The 21,324-nt window shown below is 38.1% G+C and overlaps 1 long non-coding RNA gene across 6 annotated transcripts in view; it reads left to right on the forward strand.

The window, feature by feature from the left end:
- LOC138109746 (uncharacterized) overlaps positions 1–21,324 on the forward strand; it is a 233,093-nt gene that overhangs the window by 136,003 nt on the left and 75,766 nt on the right. For 2 of the 6 annotated variants that reach the window (XR_011150696.1, XR_011150694.1), the window contains one exon: positions 183–2,003. The exons of 2 other annotated variants lie outside the window; for them this stretch is intronic. This is a non-coding gene — a long non-coding RNA (uncharacterized lncRNA). Of the gene's footprint in view, positions 1–182; positions 2,004–21,324 lie in introns of those variants that run through there. 2 more of the 6 variants (XR_011150697.1, XR_011150695.1) reach the window with 2 other exon arrangements.

Below are 21,324 nucleotides of genomic sequence, written 5' to 3' on the forward strand. Positions count from 1 at the left end.
ACCCTCTAAATAAAGAACTTCTTTCTAATATCTAATCTGAATCTCTCCTCTTTTAGTTTAAAACTATTCGCCCTTGTCCCATCACTATCTGCTCGTGTAAAAAGTCACTCTCCCTCTCCTTCACAAGCCCCTTTTAGGTACTATAAGGCTGCTCTAATGTCTTCCTGGATTCTTTTCTTCAGGCTGAAGAACCACAGCTCTCACAACCTTCTTCATAGGAGAGGTGTTCCATGTCTCTGACCATCTTCATGGCCTTCCACTGGACTCATTTTAACAGGTCCATGTCTTTCTTGGCTGAGGACTCCAGGCCAGAATGCAGTACTCCAGGTGGGGTCTCCAAAGGGCAGAGTAGAGGGGGAGAATCACCTCTCTGGATCTGCTGGCCATTTCTCTTTTAATACAGCCTGAACTAAAGTCTATTTTATGATTCTGGATGTACTGTACTGTTAGTTTGTCTATATTCTCAGCTGGATATTTACCTGCAATTTAAAAATTTCTCCTATAGACCAGGAACATTATATAGAATAGATATGCATCATATAGTTCTCCTCATAAATCCCTACTCCTGATATCCAGGTATTTTTGTTCCTATGATTGTGTCACTGAAATCCATCAACTAATCACAATTTCACAAAGTGAATTTTCCTATTTTATGAAGCTGTAACTACACAACATTGTGTTCTATAATTTGCTATAAAAGTGTAAGTTAAGCACTACTCCTCTTCCAGATTCTCAATTTAAATACACCTGTTTTTGTTACATCAAAAGGATCATCTACATACCTTTCACGTTAGGTTTTCCCATTTGTGTTCATTTTCCCCTTATTCCTATTAGTGTTGTATTGTCGTGACATAGATCCAGTCAGTTGTTTGCAGGCTGTTAGTCTGAACACTAGACAGAATGTATATTTGACAGCAACCAACTGGCCTGGTAATCCATAATTTGTTGATAGAGATAGACATAGGGCATTAGGGGATTGTAAATGAAGTGCTGATGTAGCAGTAATTACAGACTCAGCAGCATTGCCAGACTTAAGGGCTGAAGTTTGCTTTAAAGTCTGTTTCAGTGGTTTATGTAATTCAGCTATGGTAATTTGCAGTTGAATGGAACCTGACATGGAAATCGTAAACTCAAATACAGATTTTCTTCTGAAAAGGGTTCAGACAAGAACTGAGAGCACTGCAATCATTAGAGAAGAAGTTCAGTCTGCCAGATATGATTAGGTAACTAATCAAACATAAGCATTTTCAGCTTCCAAGAGTTTATTTTTTGAATGATTTGTATCTTTATTTTTAAAATATATTATCAATTAAATGGGTACTTGTTACTATTTTATGAAGCTGTCAAACAGCTACTCCCCATATAGCAATGAAATCTGGTGCCATGTTGCAGAATAGTGTGAGACCACAACCAGATGAACAGTTAAATTTTGAAATTAGGTCTGTTTCTTTATATGAGTAGCTCTAAGCGACTGTTCCTAGTAATATTCTTCACTTTTTCAGGTGACTCTGAAGCTTGGTCTCCTAAAGGGTCACAGTAGGTAAAAGCAAAAGAGGGAAATAGCAGAGCCTATAAAAATTCAAATGGATATTAAATGAAGTTTGCAGCAGTGTTGTGGCTGTATTTCTTAGAATATCTGATTATTTTATGAGCCTTCACTCACTTCATTTGGCGCTTTCTCTGTATTCCAAATGCAGAAGTTGAAGAAGAGGTTGTTGCCAATCAGCATAGCAAATGGATTGTAATTACCCCAGTCCCCAAAAGTAATAACATTTTCCTTCAAGTGACAGGTCTGCATAGCCTTGTGGTAACCAAGGTCGCCTGAAAAACTGTAATCCTGTCTAAATATTTCACCATGAGAAAGGAAGCCCTGACTAGGAAGACCTTTTTTTCTTTATTAGAACCTCTGGAGTTCAACATTAAGTCCTGCTCAGTTCAGATTTTCCTTTAGCATATTTATCGTCCAGTACTGTATGCCTGTGCTTACTATTATCTATTTATTTTTTTTCAGAAAATAATAAAAGAACAGATAAGGTATTTGGTATTGAATACTTAATGTTACTTTGAGATGTGATGAAGTGTCATCCTCTGGATTATGGTTTCTCTTTCAAGATCTCTTAGCTGTATTTGTGTTGTTCATTTTACAGACATGTTATTGAATTTCTAGGGACAGATAAGAGTTACACAACCATAGAATGGCTCAGGTTGGAAGAGACTTTACAGATCATCTAGTTCCAACTCCCCTGACATGGGCAGGGACACCTTTCACTAGACAGGTTGCTCAGAGCTCTGTGTAACCTGGACTTGAGCACTTCCAGGGATGGGGCAGCCACAACTTCTCTGGGCATATAACATTCTACTTTTATAGTGAACCATGCTAAAGCCAAATAGAACAAACTTGCAATAATTTCTCCTTGGGCTTAGACCTGTTTAGTTGCAATCTCAAGATTCCTGTGTTGTTGGCATTCACCATGATGGGATTTTCTCCTCAGAGGTTGTAACATGAAATAGAAAGTGTTATAAGCAGTATTACTATTATCATTTGTTGACCTGAGCAGCACAACATTCAAGCTTGTTTCAATTATTAGGAGAAATTGGATGTGTTTCCTTGAAGTCACTTTATTTATAGAATATGTTTTCCTAAATATGGGATGTATTAAATAGAGGTATCTTGTATTTATAACCTCAAGACTTTTTCCACTAACTCCTGATACACTCTTACTGTTGGTTCTGAGGTTGCAGTGATGATATTAAGCACTTTATGGAGCTCAGGTTTCACTGGTCTTGAAATGCTCAGCCCCAGTACACTGCTGCATGAAAGGAGTGTTATTTAGATGGACAAACTTGAATTCCGCGAATGAAACAACTAACTTTGTGGCACATTTTATTAATAACTTCCCTTGGTCAGCTATACCAAGCTAAATACTCAATTATGGGTGTGGTTCTCTAACCTCTGTCTTCATTTCAGCTGGGATAAAGGTAATTTTCTTCTCAGTAGCTGGTACAGCACTTTGTCTTGGGTTCAGTATGAGAATAATATCAATAACACACTGATGCTTTGGTTGGTGCTTAGTAGTGCTTGCCCCAAGTTAAGGACTTTTCAGTGTCTTGTGCTCTGCCAGTGAGGTGGTGAACAAGAAGCTGGAAGGGAGCATAACTGGGATAGCTGACCCAAAAAGGCCAGAGGGATATCCCATAACATAAAATCCCATGCCAAGGTAAAGTGGGGGTGTCACCGGAAATGGGGCTGATTGTGAGTTGGGGATGGGCTGGTCGTCTGTCAGGGGGTGGTGAGCAATTGTATTGTGCATCACTTGTTCTTTGCTTTTATCTCTCTCTCCCTCTTCTTTTTTTTTTTCTTTTTTTTTTTTTTTTCCCCCCTGATTCTCTTCCCCATCCCGCTGGGAGGCATGGGGAAGTGGGCAAGCAGTCATATGGTAGTTGCTGGCTTTCATGCTGAAGGTCTGTAAAAATAATAGAAACAGTTTGACAATCCTCTCCCTGTGTCTTATTCTCCACTCCCTCCCTTTCCATTAGTCTGGATTGCTGTGTGCTTTTCTCTCACTTAAGTGTGTTCTGTCTTAAATGGAAAATACTATATAGTGCTGAGGCTAGTTTGGATTCTTGATGGAAATAGCATACAATTTTTGGTATTTTCAACCTGAAGGAAATGATGGGGAGTGCTGGTGAAAAATTGTAATTTATACTCAGTATTTTTTTAAATAAAGTAAATGTAGAATAGGTGGGATAAGTATTACTGCTGTGTCATAGGTTAGCAAGCATAGTCCCGGAAGGGATATCCTTGCTAAGGGGTGCTTACAGCTTCCTCTGGGACCTGATAGAACCTATCAGCTGGCCAGTTTGAATATGGACAATTCTTTAAGCCACTTAAAGTTGTGACCGCCTCTGTTATACACACTTAAGAATAGACAAACTCCCCCCCCAAGCTCTCTCTCGTTTCCGGCGCTGGCACAGGCGGCTGCAGGCCCCGTGCAGGGGCCAGCGGGCCCGGCCAGGCCCTGCTTGGGCCAGGCTGGGCCGGGCCACGGCCATCCTGAAGCCAGGGGCCTGTTCCAGCCATGGAACCCCCCCCCCCCACTGCCTTGCCGTGGGCAGCCGGAGCGGCTCGGAACCCCCCCCTCCACTGCGGCCGAGATTCAGCAAAGCGGCACCGCTGTCCGGCAGAGGTCAGGGGACCAACTGCGATAAGCCACATTCCAGCCGCAAGGCCGAGGTGAGATTAACCCTTTTATTGCTGTGAAGAGCTGAAAACCTGAGGGAAGAGAGAGAGGAGATGCTTAAAGCTGAAAGTCTGTTGTGAAGCTATGATATATCAGAGTATCCCGTTGTAATTTCATGAAGATATGGGGGGTGGAGTGTTCAACTCGTAAGCAAAAGCACCTGCGCTGAGATAGGCAGATGCTGCCGCAGCTGTAATTTCATGAGAAGTTTGGACAGAGAGAGATGAACCAGATGAACCAGATGAACCAGATGAGGACTTTTGCTCCAAAGAGGAAAGGAGAAAAACCTCAATTCCTAGAGATGCTTCCAGAGATAGTCTTAAAGATGAAGATGACCCTTTGCTCCCAGGGAAGGAGAAGGGCCTCTGGTTTTTTTTGTTTCTGAACAGCTCAACCTTAAAATTGTACCCCAGAAAACTTTCAAGAGTGGACCCTCGAAAGCAGTTGCGGGAAAAGCTGCAAGTCGGGGGAAGGGACTCACATCGTAAGCAGAGAGACTCCTCTTCCTGAATGGACTGAACAATATTTGGAAGTGGGTGGCTGTCTCGGTGTGATACTGTTTTCATAGCATGAGCAAAAAGAGACTTCTCTTTCTAAATGGACTGAACAAGGTTATTATGGAAGTGGTAAACAGACTGAACATCTTAAGGGTTGTCTTTACATTGTCAGTGGGAGAAGGGAGGAAGGTGGGGGGAGGAGGAGAGTTCTAAAGGTGGTATAATTTTTTTTTTCTTTTCTTCTTTTAGGTCTGTTAATAAACTTCTTTATATTCATTCAAGTTGGTGCCTGCTTTGCATTTCTCCTAATTCTTATCTCACAGAAGATAAACAGTAATGAGTATTTTAGACCAAACCACTACATGCTGCTAGTTTTAAGTGGGCTATTCAAACAAAAAAAATCCTAATTTCTGTCAGGATGGAAGGGGAGAAAATATAGATGTGGGAATTCCCAAACACTCTCAAGGTTGCTGTTTTTCAGAACCTGTTTCAGAATCTGAGACTTGATGAGATCTGTGTTGTGGGTTAACCCCACTGGTTAACCACTGTTCATGAGACCTGCATTCAGGTGGCTTTGGTTCCCTTCTGGACCAGGATTGTAGAATTGGAGATCTTGCAAAAATCAGTACCCTTCAGAAACATGGGTTTCTTGGGATTTTATATTTAACACAGTAGTGCAAGAATTCCATACTCTGGGCACCATTCAGTGTGTGGGTCCCTGCTTTGCTATGGCTGCCCTTGGGAAGACTGCATAAATCTCTTGCAAAGGGTATTCATGGTGCACCTAAGGGCACTTGACAGCTTTCTTTTTCAGAGGATATAAATAAACTACAACCAATGAGACTGTAAAAAGTTGTTCACTCTTCAGAGATGTATAACTCACATACCTTCTTGATCTAATTGATAAATGGTAGAAGACACTTTCCTTGTCTTATTTTTCAGGTAAAAAGGAATGAATGAGCAGAGTTTCTGAAAATTAAAATCCTTGAATTTGGTCTTTGTTTCTTCTCAAATTCCCACTTAGCTTTGAAAGATCTTCCTTGATACTGCAGTTGATGTCAATCAGTTACATATGTTCCAAGAAGTTTGATTTCTCTTGGCTATGTTGCTGTGAGAATTCTTTTTACTGTGTCCTTATGTGTCACATGAAGTACTTTGTAAATTACAATTTATGTTCTTTCCACCATGTGGACAGCTTCTAGACTCTGTTATCTGACAGCTGATTGTGTTCAATCAATAAAGTTGAAGCAAATGTGATATTATCAGAAAATCTTTGTTAGTTTACTGTCTCCGCTTAGGACTACGACTCCTTATACTGCATGAACTCGATTTAGACAACAAAGGAAACTATGCTTAAAAGCTGCTAGACTGTTACTGTATGTTACTGGTTTTGAGTGGGGAAGGAGAAGAGGCAACCCCCCCAAATCCTCCAAAGCTTGTAAAACACTAAAATCTCTTGGTTCTTTGTCCTTATGACATTAGTCTTTGTTGGTGACATAAGCTTTTCAGATTTCTGCACTCAATTTCATGGCTGTTTAATGCAAGCCAGGATTTAAACATGCCCTATGGAATAACAGGACTTGTCTATAAGGGGGAATTGCTGAAAAAATAAAAAGAAATATATTCATCTACATAATTTGTTTTAACTGCTCTCTTTATCCTAGTCCCTTTCATAGGCAATTTTCGAGCACGTGTCCGACATGCATAGCAGAGAACTGCCCGTGCTGGCTTCAGAAATGGAAGCAATGGCATGGATGTAGCTATGCTCCTTTTAGGTTGAGCTGGTTCATAGCTTTTTGTTGTGTCATGTGCAGGTACATACAGCTTTGTTGGAGATAGCTGCAGGCTGCCTGTGTGCTTCCAAAGGGTGTAGATACACTCTTTGCATGTTTGTCAGTAAAAGAGTATATAATCTTTCTTAGATTAAATTAGGTTTGTTTGTAGTAGGGAATTCTCACAGAGAATGTTGTACGTGTGTGTTAGTGTGCAGTGTAGTCTCTCTGTGTGGGCAAATTGGCAGCCTTCAGGATAGAGACTGTGTCCCTCATTGCCTCTCCAGACTAGCTGAAGGCATTTCTGGGACCAGGGGCTAGAAAAATGTTAGATTTTAAATGGACAGCATCTCCCACTAGAGTGCTGCAGCTGTTGAACAGTTAAGAAACATTTGTATGGTGGCAGGAGAGCATCTTGTTCCTCTGTTTATTTAGGATCCATGCAAAGAATGATTTCTTGTGTTCGTTATGTGTTAATGACACTGCACAAACTATACTTTATGATGCACTTGGGTGCAATAACTTAGCTGGATGGTTGAATACAATTTGAATATGCAAAAAGAAGGGACTAATGGAGTATCCTCAAGGACTAGCTAATACTTTTATTTATAATTATGTCATGCTATCTAAATTTGAGAAGATTTGTGTTTGTTGCAACCATTATGTTGTTGAAATGTAGCATTTTAGATTTAAGTATAAAAGGACATCAGTATTTTCTCTGTGGAAATATGTTATTTATATTTGGTTTTGGGTTGGTTTTTTTTCTTTAAATCTGTAATCTACCATCAATTCAAATGCCTCCTGACAGTGGGCTCAGAGAGTGCTTTTAGTAGGTACTGCTTCTTTGCTTAGACAAAATAAAAATATAAATCTAAGCAAATTTAGAGAGAAAAGGAACAATGGAGAAAAAAATAGCAATGTTTTATATCCAAGAGGAAGAAAAGTGCTTAGCTTGGAAAATTGGAGTAGTCTATGAATTTGATTTGAGCTCAGAGGGTGACTGTCTAGCAAAACCTGCTTCATATCACCTTTCCTGCTCCCCATCTGCCAAACTTCACCTGTCAGGAGTGAAATGTCTTGAGTGCTCTGTTGGATGATCTTAAGAAGGGGTAGGTACTTTTATGGGGCTCCATCCCCTTACTCTGCTAGGGTAAAGGTTCAGATAATTCCTTCAGTCTTGCTAGTGCCAGTAGTATTGCTTTTTTTCAACAATAGCTACCTTCTGCCATTTCTCCTTATGAAGTTCTCACTGCAGAACTTCTGTTTGAGAGTTCTCAGCCTTGCCTATTGATGCAAAGCTTAATGTGAGTCACTCTGTTCAGAGGAAAAGAACCAGTACTGTGTAGGAATGTTAAGTGTTGGCCTCTATGGTGGGCACTCCTTTCTCTTCTGTGCAGTTTAAGTGGACAGATTTTGGGGAGTCACAAAGAGTAGCCCAAACAATTTGCAGATGAATATCTTTCTAACCTCTGTAAGATATTTACCTAGAATACCAGCTGGACAAAAAGTACCAAGAACTCTGGAGAACTCCTTATTTCCTAGAGCTTAACTGCATCATTATAAACAAAGCTTTTTCATCTTTTCCTGAAAGAATACATGGCCTGAAACACCTAGAACATGAACTTTCTATCAAAGACCAATGAACCAAATGTGTTTGTTTGTGGCCCCAAGGGATAACAGCTGCCTTGAAGGAATTTTCCTGTTTTTTTAAATTTAAATACAGTTTATTTTGAACTCTCCCTAGGTGCTTTCACAGAAACTCCTATTCATATGCAGTGAAAGCTAGTAGGTTTTCTGATATTCTCAATCAATATGATTGTCAGCTACTAGTTAAATAATGGACTTTGACGTAATTACATTTTTTTCATCTACAATTTACTGGGCTTGTTTCTATTGCTCTCCTGTCTCCTTTTATTTATATTAGGAAATTTAAATACCCTATTTAGTGTGAGAATAATACTCATTTCCTTGGTATCTCTAAAAGCAGTCAGCAGGTTTCATGTAAACCTTTAATGTGGTATATGATGAACTATTCTGATACATCTGAAGTCTGCATGTGATATTTATATGTTGCCAGTCCTGTCACTGACTAGCAATGTAGCAGTGCATTTACAGTTTCAGAGCAACATCTCAGTTTTCTGAGGTTTTGTGGATTCTTCTTGTGAAGTAGTTTTGCTCTTGCAGTGCTGTATTGATTGTTCTAGATTCTTTTTCAACTAATATCAAATATGACAGCACTCTAGTTTGGAGTTCCAGTCCCATTGCTTACTAATACTGCTAAACTTAACTTTTGAGCACTGCAATACCTCTTTTTCCTTTCCTCCTTGAAGAGCTGGAGGCATTAGACATTTATCACTTACTTTGCAGTACCTTACCCTTCCAGCCCTCACTGGGCACTCTGGAACATGAGCCAGTGTAATGAACTGCAGCAAGAGCATCTGTGACTCAATAGACAATCTGCTTAATAAATGTTTATTGATTTAAATTACAGATTATACACATGCATGAGATAGTGAAATGAATTAAATTAGAGCTGGTTATGCATCTGCCTATACTGAAGAGGAGGGGGAGATGGTGATCTCTTCTCTATGGTGACCAGCGACAGGACCTGAGGGAATGGCATGAAGTTGTGTCAGGGGAGGTTTAAGTCGGGCATTAGAAAAAAGTTCTTCACACAGAGGGTGGTTGGGCACTTGCATAGCTTATATGTCCCACTCAGGATTGGGGGTGTTGCTATCAGTTACCTCAAAGTGGCATGGATACACTTCAGGGTTTTGCCCAAGGACAAAGATGTGGTCAATTCAGATTTCTTTGTGCTGCCAGAACTGCCCAGATGGAGTTGATTGTGGTTTTAGTTTTTCTTAATGATTATAACAAAGAGCCAGCAGGCTTTGGGGATGGGAGGTGAGGGATGGGTGAGAGGCCATGGTCAGATACTTCATGTGGTTCTGTCTGCTCATGTTTCTCACTTCTACATGTGCTGTCCAGGTGAGAGTACTGGTGAGCTTGAACAGTGAGCTGAGTGAAAGAGCTGGTCTGACTGAAGTGCAACCATGTTAGCTCCCACTCCCATTCTTTTATGTTTGGATAATGTGAAGTTTTACATTTTACTAAAAAATAAAGCTGGATCAGTTTCACTGTCTGATTTACCAGGCATTGGCACAGGCTGATGGTGGGGAAGCTGGAGTGTGTGGGGAAAATAGCGTGAAGGTGAAAAGAAGAAAGGGCAATGACTGACTTAGAGGTATTGGATGTATCCTCAGTGTTTTAATAGAGCTGCTCACTTGTCCTGGTGCTCCATCTGCTTTCCCTTTTTACTCATAAGAATCTCAATAACTCCTCACAATTATTTTACATTTGGGCTTATATAAATTTGGTTTGTCATACAGATTTGCAGACTGCAGTCTGAAGAGGTTTTTCTTCAATCCCCATAAATACTTTGCTCACTCAGTGTTTTTGGACTGAATCTTTTGCTTGTGGCTATATTGGCTTATTGAATGGTTTATTTCATTTAGCATATCAAGATGATTATTATGTTAGCAGGAAGGGAAGGTTAATGGTCCCTGTTTAGTTGGAGAACTATTGTATCTCTTACTAATTATGCTGTCTGACTGCTGAGTTTTGGAAATGTCAGCTGCCTTCCACGAATCTTCCATTCATAATAGTAAATACTAATAGCCGTTACTTCAGAAGGGTGTTGCATGGCTAAATTCATGTTTGTAAATTATTCTGAAACCCTAAGATGCCAAATTGTCTGATGTAACAATTAATGTTGCTAATATTAACTATCCTCCAATTTCTGTATTATATATTCATGCTCTTTAACAAGGGAACAAAGCAGAATGTAATGCTCATTGCTGTTTTTAAGTCCTTCATTGGAGCTAATGTCTTATTAATAGCCTGGAAAAACTTCTTTGTGAATATGAGATTTAGCTCTTTTTCCTGTCACTTTTGAAGTCTAAAGACTCTACAAAGCAGTTATTACTTGTTCATAAACAGTTTCTGGGATGAATTTGCAGATTTACTCATGAATTATCTTGGGGTAGTCCTAGAGATAACTATTTCATGAATATGTAGAGTGTGTTTGCTGTCTTCTTTTTTATGTTGTAGATTCATGGCAAATTCCTAGTTTATTCAGCAAGTGGCTTTCTCTGCTATATTCTCTCTATATAACAAATGCTTGTTTCTTTGGCAACTCAGACTTCATTATTGATATGAAATGAGTCTGCACTGCAGCATTATTATGCTTTGAAAGCATTAAAGGACATTTTCAGTTCTTCTGTTCTATTACAATGAACACTGGATTTCTTTTTTATTTTTAATAATTTTCTGATTATCTGACACCAGATTTCTGTCTGTCATTCACAGATAATAACACCACAGATAACTGTCTGTTCAGTTAGCTCCCTCGCTCCTTCTTTATAAACATATATGCTAAGTCTGTTTTACACAGAGATCTTTACAACTATGGACAGTTTTGCATCTTTTTTACACTCTCTTCAGTTCTCATGGCCACATTATACTGATATATATTTCAGTTTCCTTCTCACTATCATTTTCTCACTGAAGATTTTCTAATGAAGTTGGAAGTGGAATGTCACAAGAAGGTATTTCTAGTTTGAAATTACCTGTAATCTAGGAAAAGAACGAGATAATCTTGCAGCTGAGATAAAGCAGGACTTAGAAGAATCTGTGTATTACTACAGATAGCAATAAGAGTGGCAGAAATGTCTACATGAAATAAGAAGCCCTTTAAAGTAAGCTTAACAAAGTTCAGTGGGCAGGAGTGTCATTAATAAACTTGGAAGGGAAAATAAACAGAAATTTACACAGAGTTCAAAATATTCATGGAATTGAAATGGGAATGTAAACTACATACAGTAGTTTTTGAGGAAAATACTGGTGGTCATGAAAAAAAATTGTCTAAAATTTTATTCCATAGTCTGCTGTAGAGCAGACCAAATATGTTATAAAGAGATAAAAAAACCACCTGAGGGCATTATGAAAATTGGATTTTAAATAATAGTAGAAATTGTCTTGTTGTTTTGACACCAGTAAAACATAATGATTGAAGAAACTGGAGTTCTGCTACAATAAATATTTGCTTCCATGCTTATTTGGCACACTTATTTCTAGGTAGATTCCTAAAAATTAATTTCATGAATAATGCTGAAAAACCCCACCTGAGATATTTTGATAATACCAAAAGCAATTGTTGCTCAAGTGTATGGGAAAATTAAAGGTGGTACTGTTTACAAAGGCATCAAGAAAAGAACAGTACCTGTAGAATTATATGGTTTGAATACAAATGTCTTCTGACATCATTAAATTACAATGTAACATGTTTTCCAATATGAAAGACTGAAAGTTGTTATATATTTTTGTAACAGAAATTGTTTCATAAAACAGACTACCTCAGTTAGCAATCTTCTGAAAGCAGTGTAAATTTCTACAGATACCATGCTTTGAAAAACAAATGAAGAATAGCCCAAAAGTGGAAAAAGACATGATAACTTGGATGTAGGCAGAAAAAAAACCCCCAATCCAGCAATATTGATCCCGATTGCAGAATGTCAGTGTTTAATGTGATGTTGCAAGCATTAGTAAAACTCAAGTTGTGGGCAGCTAGCCTCCACTTCCCTTCCATGTGAAAGTGAATTCTACTGGCTGATTTCTTGTGGTTTTATTGCCAGGGTTTGTGGGTGTGATTATGGGAGGACGTTGAAAGTAGTTGCTTCCTGTCAGCCATGAATCTCCTGCTATGCCTTCTAAGTGTAAAAAGGAAAACTTAAGATCGTTACCTCATAGAATGGACTTCCACATTGCAAACTGAATCACTTTTGAAAGGCCCAGTGACCCCAGAAGTGAAATTTCTACTTTCTATAACCTGCTCACCTGCCTTTCTAGCAATCTGCTGGGATAAGTACAAAGGACTTTCGTACAAAGGAAATTTCTGTTAAATCTAGTCCTCTTCTGTCACAAGTAAATGCATCATTTATTTCCTTTCATTAATGTTTTGGGTTTTTTAAACTTTTTCTGTTGCTGTTATTCTGTTTCACCCCTGTTGTAAGCTTTTTATTTCAAGAATGAGAACGGCCAAACTGTCCATTCTCTTGGATGTCATAGTAGGAAGGAATGTTCAGGATGCCACATGTGTGCACTGTGTGCTGTTCAGAACATAGAGGGGAAGTTTGGCTCATGCACTTCTGCACTGGAACCTCAAGACAAAATCAGTCAGGAAGTCTAAACTGTTCTAAATTATATAGATGCTCAACATGGCTACATTAATACTATTTTCAGCTACAGAGTCCCCCTGTTCGTTTTGAGACACATTTTTCATTTCACCATTAACATCTTTCTTCTCTATTTCATTTCTCATTTTACCCTTTATTATTTATTCATAGCCTTTATATTTCAATGATTAGTATGGGCTACAATATTGTCTTTCTTTTTATCTTGCTCATTTTTACTACAGCAGTGAAATCCACACTGATTAGACTGTAGCAAATTCTTCATCCTGCAGTAGTTTGCACAGCCCTTAAGGCAAATTATTCCCTTTTTTACAATTCACTCATTCAGTCTTTTCCTGTATAGTGCATATAGACACAGATAATTTAGATCCTGTGTATCCATTTGAATTAGACACATCTTCTGGTAACAAACTTTTCAAATAATCCAAAATATTTATGGTAAGGTGAAGATCTTTCCCCTACCTCCCTTTTCTCTTAGTGTAACCTAATTTCTTTCTCTTCTCATTATTTTCTCAGTTTTGTCTTTACTTCAATATTTCAGTTTCACTAGTTCCCATCTATTAAATATTAGTAGAATTCATGGATTTAAGCAAAATTTTAAAAAAGTTTAAACAAAATCGTATGTACTACATTCTTATCCCATTTCACATCGTTGCCACTCATTTCATTGAGCAAAATTGACTTCAAAACTCCAGTGTAAGCATATATTGTTCCAAAAGCAAACACATTGGTTGGCATTAAAATTCCAAGGTTGCTTCTGTGAAATAATGAGTTAAAATATAAAACCTCCATGTAAGAAGTACTATATATAGGAATACTGCAGTAAAAAATCTGAGGAGCCTCATAGTATCAAATGAAAGTAGTGAGAACCATTAGAATGAAGATAAAGAACATTACGACTAATAAAAAAAATCAGGTACTTTAAAACAAAGATGCTTGCTAGTGAGCCCACCGAAAGTACCAATTGGTTCAACCCTTTCCTGGAGCAGACATTGCTTATCTCCAGGTTCTGATAGCCTGGGATGAGGATATCTGGCTTCTGAGAAGGCCGTGTTGTGAACTTAGCTAAACTCAAGTCCGCAATAAAGTGTGCCCATATGCAGCTTTCTCCTAAGTTCACAGGTGTATTGCAAATATTCTTCTCCCATCCCCACACAGCCAGGAAAGAGAATTCTAGATTTATCATTTCCTCCAAGTTAGGCCTGCACCATTTGTAGGAACTTTTCACATTGTTGTTGGAACTTGGTATCAAGATAGTATGTCAAAATTAATCAATAATTCATATACATAATATACCCATGTAGAACAGAACAATTCCTTAGAAAAGTAAAATTATTTAAAGATGGTTTTTAACCCAAGAAAAATCTCTGTATGCTTATCTCTTCCATAGATAGCTGTGGACTATTGCAAATTCTTGGCTTTTGGTATAAGTGTTGGTGAAATGCAGAAGTTGTAGGAAATAAGCAAATAAACTAGAATGGGTCAGAGGTAGAGGGGTATTATGGATCTTGCTGTGTTGCTGGTACTTGCTTTGATGAGCATTGCTGCTGAATCAGTTTGTTTTTGGAAGTTGTTTCCTTTGTGGAACACATAATTTGCAAAGGTTTGTAGGTGAAAATACCAGACCATAAACTGTTAATGGGCCCCTGCCTTGCTTAATCATTTTTTTTGGCTTGCTAAGTCTTTGTCATCTTCCCCAAAATGAGGACTCTACCAAGTCTGATCTGGGGGAGACAGAAGTGCCCTAGAGCAGCTGAGCCTCTCCTTCAGTGAGAAGAGAATGATTTACATATAAGTAACTTCTACTTGACTTGAGGGAATTTACTTGCAATTCATTTATCCCCAAATCTTCCGAGGCAAAACTTACAGAAAGATCTGAGACTGGTATACTGGATACTGATGAATTATTTTATTGAAAACCTTTCTAAAACTATTTTATTTATTTATGTATATATTTATTTACTTAGGAGCAAGGTATTTGAGGATGAGTAGTAGTATACTTGAAAATCATCATATTAATTTACCTTTTCTTTCAGTGTAAAATGACCAACTAAGACCATTGTTAGGTGAGATGCTTGTTCTTGCATGGTATTAGAATGCTGAATACCAGATATAAACGTTTGTGGTTTTTCTCAAGAAAAAAATATGCTTCTTTCTGTGTGGAAACCTTTGGAATTTATTCTGGTTTTTGTGTGTTTCACTAATCTCTGTGTCTGTCTTGTTCTGTTTTATGGAAACCAGTGGTAATAAATACATACATATTGTCCAGGTGCTTCCAATCTACTTTTCACGGAGCACCCCCTGATGTCAACAATTTGCTGAAAACTGATTTTTAGAGAAAGGAAATGAGACCTCGAGTACAGAATTATATTAGAGAGAAACTGGAGCTTTATGAAGTGTCCTGATGAGTGCTTTAATGGGGAAGGTGGTTTTCCAGGTATGGGCCAGGTATGTGAATCAGTTTCACTATAGAAAAAGGATTTCTGAAATTTTGCTGTTAAATGAAAATAGAAGATAAGTAGTTACTTCTTCAAATACCAGCATACTGTTTTCTTCCACAGCTGTAGCGTGGTAAGGATCATATTCATCTAAGAAATGTAGGTGCTGGGCTTTGCTTTAATGAATACTGAAGTGTGTTGCACAACATGGAGTACCTTTGACAGCACAGACTGAAAAATACTCTAAAGTTTTTAATAGTATTCCATATGTTCTTCTGTTTCTGAAGTGTATGCTCACCCATGAATTGCAGTGAAAAAATGGTCTTTTTAATATCCTCGGTGTTGCTGTATCAGCCAGCAATTGAGTAGGTACCTACTGTGTCAAGCTCTGAAAGAAAATGTAACTCCTGCCTTAGGAACTAACCTATGCTAGGTTTTATGAAACCAAACAATACAGTATTTTAGGGAGTATCACTCAGTATTTGGAATAGCTATAGAGTCTTAAATAAGATGAGAGAAGAGACTATATATACATAAAACAGGTTGACTTCAGCTTGAAGTACTCTGTCATGTGCCTGTAATTCCTGCAATTAGTCTTGAACATATTGAACTTCTTTCAATCTTTCTGAGTAAGGTTTGACAAATTAATTAATTCAGCCTTATCTTAATGGCTTTGTTCTTAGCACTTACTCCTTGTCAATACCTGATGCTCCTTCTCTTTGCCTATTGACGCCTCTTATCATAATGCTGTTTATAAAGGTACTGCAACCTTTCAAAAGTTGTAACGGTTCTATTTTTGTTTTCTCCGTGTCTGATTAAACATCAAAATCATCGCAAGGAAGATTTTGTCAAAATATTTGTTCTTATTTTTTCTATTAAAAATATAAAATTTAAGTTCTCAGACCTCATATTTTATCTGGTTTTATTTGGCTTTCTTCTATGGAATACTTCAGTTTGTTTTGGAACCTGCACTAATAGTGAAATGACATTAAAGTAGTACAGAGATTTTGACCTTCAGTGAGTGGTCTTCTGAATAAATGAGAAAATATATGAGTGGATGAAAAGATAAATGCAGTGCAATTTTCCTGCTTTGTGCATAGTCTTCAGAGGATAATATCTGGTATTGGTGGCTAGACTAATTTAGTAATATGGCAATTTTATTTCCTGGCAAATATGTATGACTCCGTGAGGATGCTGCCTACCTAATTTAAAGGGGCAGATTCTCTGCTAAAATGTAGGACATTCAAGTTTGAAGACTTTTCCTGTAGCAAGAAAAAAAGCTTATATTTTTTTGCCATTCCTGAGTTCTAAATTATGGACATCCTATCTAGATTTTTGACCAGTTGTTTTTCAGACATCAGTTCCTTGTTGCTGAAGCACTGTGCATGTTTTTTTCTGCTAACAGAAATAGTCTCTAAGAAGACTTTCAGATATATGTTGAGGTGCCATACGCATTAACAGGCAATCAAAATATCACTTTACACACATATAATATTGCTGTCATTTTGTGCTGTTAAAATTTTGAAATGTAAACAAGATGTAGATGTATGACTAGGTCAGCACAGAACTTTACAGGACATGTCAAGTTTTGAAAATAATTTAATCCATTAAAAATAAAGTGAATTTCAAATGCTTAGAAAAGCTCCCGTTATGAGTCAGTCATTCTAAATAAACTGTATTAGTCCAAAATAATTCAAAATTAAACAAGCTGAAAGTGTGTCTGGGTTTTGCATAATGTTTTGCAGCACATTGTTAACACTTGAATTATTTTCATTCTTCTATCCTGATGAGTTTTTAACTGTTTAACTTGGGAAAAGGAATTTAATGTTACAGCTGCATGCTGTATAATAGCTGTTAATAATTGCCTGGCCTATCTTGCTGCAATTCTTGGGAGGTATCTGCTAGGAATTTTACCTGAAGGAGTGCTTCATAAAGGCCCAAGCCAATGTAGCAAATGACTGACTGAGGCACTATCTCCCTCTTTCTTTCTAGTGCCCAGAGACAAAAAAAATAAAAAAGGGAAATATGTTCTACAGGAGTGGTACCAGTAGAAAATGAACAAGCATCGACAAGTTATACGCAGTTACAAAGAGATTTTACAGCTTAATAAACAAGGTGGCTCTAAAAAGCCTTGTCAACTGTGCTTGAGGTGTGTGCTTTATACTATAGAAAAGTTATGTGAAGTATTTATAATTGCTCTTGTCAAAGTCACGTGGTGAATTGACAGTTCACAAAAATATTTCCATTAGTGTACCTCCTTTGACATTCATACAAAGTTTGCTAATTCTTGCTTAATAGTGGTAGCAAAGACCTTGTTTTGCATTGTCACTGTAGTTAAAAAAAATCCTGGTTATAGGTATATTTACAGATGAAAAAACGTTTTTTGTGAATTGACACTTAACACCCACCTGATGCATGATAATACTCTTTCACAATGATAGTATTATGAAATTTCACTCTTTGATCATGTACAAACTTGACACTTCTCCCTAAAAACACTCATGATTTTGACTGGTGCATGGAAAATAAAGAATAAAAGTAATTCAGAAGGTTATAAGACCTGTTTAAAGCACTAGGTATGAAATGTCTGTCACACTTCACTTTCACAACTTCAGACATAATTATTGGGTCGTAATGCTTGACAGGCTAGGGTCAATTTTTACAGTCTAAATGTTAAGAGTGGATGATTGCAGCAATAAATACCTGTCACCAACAGCTTTCAAGTAATAAAAAAAAAATTCCACTTGTATCTGGTCAGCATGTGATATAAGCACATGAAAGTGCACCAATTAAATGACTAAAAGGTTTTGTCAGGTTAGAGCTGCTGGACTTCACTATTTATCTCTTTTGAATAATATTTGTAGCTACATATTAGAAACTGTTGTCAGAGAGAATCAAATAAGAGATGAGGAGAAAAGCAAGTGTGAGTTTTTTATCCGCATTTTATTCGGGTACCTGTATCTATGAATAGTGTATATGGGGCTCGGTAATAAAGTATCTGATCTTGTGCTGATGAAGCAAGGAAAAGTGTTCAGCAGTAGGTTATAAGCCCAGCTCTCATGTCATCAGCAAACATGTTTAGGATACTAACACTTTAATGTATTGAAACTTAAATGCTATTACTTTAGAATATATTTCTTTTGGCTTCTATTGCCTTTCAGCTTTGGTACTAGAGATACAAAAGACAAGTAGTATCTGACACCTTGATTAATGCTTAGCTAAGGCACAATAAAAATTTCCAAGTTCCTAAACAGACAATAAGTCTGACAGCTGCTTTTTTTACATTGCCATTTGGCTTAGTTCATGGTGGAAAGGTGGGAGGGAAGGATGAGGTACCATTACCAGAGGTGAGTGAGAGTCAACCTGCGGTCTGACAGGATGGTTCTGGCCCTGGATCATCTCAATGTTTAGATCTAGGCTTTTAGTGCAACATGATGTGGCAAAACTAGAGGCCACTGACTGCTGCTTCCTTCACACTCTTCTGTGCTCTGTCTTTCTTGCTCAGGATCTGCACTATGGCACATGTCCTCCATGCTCATTCTTGATTTCTAGAATGCCATCCCTCTCTGCCAGACTTTTGCTGGGCTGGAGACATGACTCTGCTCTCTGCCCAGACCAATGAAGACAGAGCTCAGCCCCACTCGAACATACCTGCTACTGGAAGGAGCCTTATTTCCAGTTTCCTCTGCCACTTATTCAAGGATTTAGTTTACTGGTATGGCCTTGAAGTAACTCTGTTCTACAGGAGTGGTACAGATCCATAAGCTCTGCTGCGGTTTCCCATGTGCCCCTATTAACTGTTGCTCTTTTGGGCTCCTGTTATCTCCTATCCCTCTACAAAAAGAACTCCTATAAATAAATATAACGATCCCAAGAAAAGAAAGAACAACAAAACCAACAGCAGAAAGTTTCACAAGGCTTCTATCAGAGCTTTCCTACAGGTTACCTGCTCAGCATTTGGCTCATAAACCACCAATTCTACCTTCTCACCAGAAGGGAATAAAAATGTTTTACTTCCCTGCTTGCAACAGTTCTCTCGTATTAAAAGCCCCTTCAATTTTAGGCAGCAGGTTTAACTTTACTATGCCATACAAGGTACCTATGCCAGACCATTGTTCCCAGCTCAGCACTACCATCCTTTTTAGTTGCTCTTTTGGATCTTCAAAAGATGCAAACTTATTTGTGTCTCCTAACCAAAACCACATAGAGCCCATAACCGAAGAGCTGCTGAGAGACCATTCACTCAGAGATAAGACATAGTGTTTCATCCATTTGGCAAGCTGAACTGTATGTCTCCTGCACCCAGACACCCGGGAGTTTTCAATCTGCTCTGTGCCTCAAACATGTCCTGAGCCATTTCAAACCTTTCTTTTAAAAATCAAACAGCTTTTCTTTCTGCTAGAATTTTTTTCCTGACAAACATTTCCAAACTTGTTTTCATAGCACTCTCTCCCCTTCAGGAGAAACTACTTGCCCCTCCTGTTTACAAAGTAGCTGTACATTTCGTGAGCGGGGTTCACTGGCTGTGCCACTATGACTTGGATCTGAGCTCTTGCCCAAAGATTTTAGTTGAAGTACTCTTCCATGCTTTGCATGCTACAAGAGTCTAGCCTGGGAAACTTTGGAAAAATGCTCTCAAAAGCCATGTTACTCATAATACAGATCAAGCCTTTGTACACAAATGGGCAGGGAGTGCAAACTGTGTTTGCAAATTTGTGTTCCAAATATTAAGCTGCCCAGTGCACATCAGCTGATCATTGCACCTTGAATCCTGTGTCCAGTTCTGGAACTCTCACTACAAGGAAGACACTGAGGTACTGGGGCGTGTCTAGAGATGGGCAACAGAGCTGGGGAAGGGTCTAGAAAACATTTCTTCTGAAGAGCAATTGAGGGAGCTGGGCTTGTTTTGCTTGCAGAAGAGGAAGGTCAGAAGGACATTATTGCTCTCTACAACAGCCTTAAGAAAGTTGTAGCAAGGTGGGGTTGGTCTCTTCTGCCCTGTCTTAAGAGAAAGGATGAGAGGAAATGGCCTTAAGTTGCAGCAGAGGGGGTTCAGGTTAGATATCAGAAAAAAAAAGTTTACTGAAGGAGTGTTTTGGTGCTGGGATAAGTTGCTCAGGGAGGTGGTGGAATCACTGTCTCTGGAATTGTTCGAATTCATCTGGATGTGGCACTTGAGGATATGATTCAGGGGTGATTATGGTGATGCTGGGTTGATGGATGGACTAGATGATCTTGCAGGTCTCCTCTAGCCTTGATGATTCTGTGAAAAGGATTTGGTTAATTATCCTAGAATAACAGTGCTTACAAACTATAGAATTGCCACAATGGTTTATCTCAAACTGTTTTCAAAATACATCATGTTAAACCAGATGTGGCACTTCTGTCATGGACCAAGAGTATTCACAGATGAATTATTTAGGGACTGGTGTTTTGGAAAAAAACTATTTTTCTGAGAAGCTCACATGTGGAAAGGTTTTTCTGCTGATGTTCTCCACAATTCACTCATCACTCACAACATTTAGTGTAGCAGCAATCTGGAAGCTGAGGTGAAAAGAACCACAAATCTCGCTTGATGTGCCATGTGGGTTCTTTTTGCTGCAAGCGGTTTAGCTGTTTCTTTATAGCCATTAAAAGTTTATTAAAATGCATGAGAGACATCCATTATAAACCAGGAAAAAGTCCATTAATATTACATATCAAATAACAGTTGTATCTACACATTCCAAACCCCTAAACACCTAAAAAATACATATTTAAATGTAGAAATTTAGAAATGTCAGAAGAATATTTTTTATCCTGTGCTGAGCAATTGATTAAACTATTAAAAAGTGGATCAATAATGAGACCTTCTGCCTAGAAATCTGACGAGTTCCAAACAATGCTGGCATAGCTCCAGGACATCATGATGCAGCTGACATTTCCTGACCTTGCATACTTTGAAGGCAAATTGTATGGCCTTCCCACAATAGTTCTGGGAAGAATGAAAATAACCAATAAATATTTGAAGGTTAATGACAATGAGGAAGAAAAATCCTTTAGAACAAAACACAGTGGTTCAAATAGGTGGAAGGTGAAATGTAGATGTACTATGGCAAGAAAATTCTTGTTCATAAATTATTCAG

This window comes from Aphelocoma coerulescens, chromosome 4, assembly GCF_041296385.1.
Source record: "Aphelocoma coerulescens isolate FSJ_1873_10779 chromosome 4, UR_Acoe_1.0, whole genome shotgun sequence".
Taxonomy (NCBI): domain Eukaryota; kingdom Metazoa; phylum Chordata; class Aves; order Passeriformes; family Corvidae; genus Aphelocoma; species Aphelocoma coerulescens.